Genomic DNA, 3,302 nt, shown 5'->3' on the forward strand with positions numbered 1-3,302 from the left:
AAATGGAAGAGACTTAAAGCTTTCAGCTGAGTCTAATTTCAAGATGAGTCAACAAGTTACACTAAGAAATTTATAAAATTCCCAGATAATGATAATGACTGTACAGTCATTAATGATTGTAACTCTAGTGGACAGAAGTAGGATCAGTGGAAGAAAATTACAAGGAGTCAGATATTAATCAGAATTCTCCAGCAATACAATAATGCACCTAACCAAAAAGTGGGCTATCCTCCCTGGAAATATTCCCAAACAGGTAAAATACTTCCAGATATTTTAGAAAGTGCTCCTGCATTGGACAGGTCCAAGGTACTGATAGCATGTCAATCCTTTCAATACTAAGAAATGGTACTTCTTGGGCAGATCCTATCACTCACTGACCAAGTAAATTAACTTTTCTTGGGTTTTTAGGCCTCACCTATAAGCATCAGAGACTGCTGGATGATCTCAAGTTCCTTCACTTTGCAAAAGTCTGTAATGTACAATAGAGAGGAAACAGGGCATCTGAGGTGGAGGAAAAGTCAGCTCACAGAGCAGGGCAAAAGAGATAGAGGAGGAAAGGGTCATTTAGAAGAAGGAGATAGGTTGATGAAAGACTAGGGGGCATAAAAGTTTTCAAAGGGGAAGAAAAAGCATACACAGAGTCATGTAATAGGAAAGAAAAAGGAGGAAAATAAAAAGAGGAAAGAAAAAGGTGAAAAGAGAATTGAAAAGTTCTGCATTTCCCCAGCCTTCCCTAGATCTATTATTAGCTTCATCTCCACCTTCTTTATTGTTCAGCTATTTTGAAAAATTTCGACTGGTATTAATGTAAAGCATGTGGTTAATACTATAGTTTTACCACCCAATTCAATTTTATTACTGAAGGCGTCTTTTCCCAAACAAGGATTTCTCTGAGACCCATTGCATTTTCCCTTTATATTCATCACATATCAAGGGTTTCCAGGAGCCACTAAATTTCCCATTTATGCTGATGCTCCTGTTTGGTATGCTGAAGGTACTCCATCGCCATTCGTTATGAATGAGCTACAACAGTATTGCAACAGCGCTCAGCAAACAGCTCCTGACTTTCAGGTGTCATTACATGCAAGTTAAACTAAATGGATGAATTTTTAGCAGGAATAATGTAGTTCATGTTGACATTATTCACAGCTTTCCCAAAAAGACAGCTATTAATCAGACAACACTCGTGTGGCTCTCGGTATATAAATATTTGGGCGTCTGGCTAAACAGTGTCCTAACCTTTAAAAGGCATATAGACCATATGTTTTAAATAGGATCATCAGCATAAAGGGCAATTTAAGACAAATAAAAAGAAGAATTTCTTTGCACAGGAGTATGGATGGGGGGAGGGGAGGAAGGGGGGAAGGGAGGAGAGAGGGAGTGGAGGGAAGGGGGAAGAGAGGGGGAAATAAATAAATCTTAAAAAAAAAAAAAAGAACCAAATCACACAAATTTCTTGAGAGGCAGACTACGAAGGTAAGACCTCATGATATAGATGATGATGAGTCATCAAAGGTGTCTAAGCAGGAAATTATGACAAGAGGCAATAAGGACTCAGGTAACAATGTGAATAGAAAAGAAGGAACAAATATATAGGACATTCTGCCCTTCCTTTTTAATGCATACTGCGTTATGTGTTTACCAGTTTGTCAATCTTCCACTCAGAAATCCTCATTGGTTACCACACAAAACCCATATTCTTCCACTTGGCCTCCGCCATGCTCTACAGTCTTGCACAGATCCAATTTACTTATCTGCCACTTAACACCCGACAGGATCCTTCCACTCCATTCAACCAGGCAGTTCGTTGCATACACACACTTTGCTGGTAACAAACATTTATAGGACATCCATTTTGTGCTCAGAATTGCACTAGATGTGAAAATAGAAGAACGACAAAATGCAGGGTTACTCCAGAAGAGCCAAAGTCAAGTGGAACACCCCTTCCACTGCTTTTTACCTAAAGCCTACTCATTCATCCAAAAGTGCTTACTTCTTTCCCAGAGCCATCATTGATCCCTTCTGCCCACACTGGTCTCACTTACTCTGAATTCACCTACATGTATAATTTCTACTACTTGTTTTGGTATTTTAATTTTAGTTCATCATTTATCATTTTAACATGTCAAAAGTTGTAGCCTTTTTTTCCCCTACAAATTCAGTACTGAAAATCAATTTTTGTTCCTGGACACTGCCCTTGTAATTTGCAAATACTATCACCAGGAAGCAATAGTATGCCTTGGGCACAAGAGCACATGGCACCCAGACTTTAAAAAGCATGCATTTCTATGATTTGTCTATCTAAGTGTTGGATTAACCTTAAGCAAACACACAGGCATAATTAAAACACAAATCACTGTGAGTTCCTTGAATCATAATTTGGGAATAAATCCCCCACAGGCATACATATGCTACAGTTTACAGGATGTTAAACTGGGACTCTGCCCTCACCTTCAACTAATGCCAACTAACCCCACTCTCCACAGTGGGGCCTTGACCATGTAAGCATCCCTGGCAGAGATGGATGAGTTGAGTGAAGGGAAGAGGAAGTTCCCAGTCACCTCAAATTTAGGGAATGGGGCTCGGTGGGAAGCTTGGCACTTGCTCCCCATAGTCTACATTTCAGCTTAAAGAGAGACCAAGATAATGCCACCAACTTACAGAGATTTTGCCCAAGAGGACTTTGGAAGAGTGGTAGATTTCCAACAAGGGGCAGCAGCAAAGTCACAGGGGTTAGAGAGGAGAGGCATGGGAAATGCATCATGGGAACCGACAGCTGAGAGATTCCATTATTAGAGAGTGTATCAATCAGGGTTCTCTAAGGAAACAGAATCAATAGGGAATAGCTGTCGATAATAAGAGATTTATCAGAGTCTCTCACACAGCCGTGGGGATGCACAAGTCCAGGTTCCGCAGGCAGGCTGCAACCAGGAGCTCCGATGAAAGTCCAATGAAGATTCTTGACAAGTTCTGGGAGATGTTGGCTCTCCAAAGACGAGCTGCAAAATTCTCTCTCAGTCCTGTAATCACTTCCCCTTTTAAGGGATTCAACTGATTGGGTTAAGCATCACTTGTTGCTAATGGCAATCTCCCTGACTGATGTAATTATAACCAGCTATCTATGATTTACCACTGCAGTAAAGTCAATGGTGACTAAAGTCTATAAATGCCCTTGTATTACAGCTAGCACAGTGCTTGCTTGACCAAACAACTGGGCACAATTACCTGGCCGAGTTGACACATTAGCCTAACCATCACAGGAGGATGCCAAAGTGCCCACAAGAGTGTCATATTTGAACATC

The sequence above is a fragment of the Dasypus novemcinctus genome, chromosome 11 (genome assembly GCF_030445035.2).
Source record: "Dasypus novemcinctus isolate mDasNov1 chromosome 11, mDasNov1.1.hap2, whole genome shotgun sequence".
Taxonomy (NCBI): domain Eukaryota; kingdom Metazoa; phylum Chordata; class Mammalia; order Cingulata; family Dasypodidae; genus Dasypus; species Dasypus novemcinctus.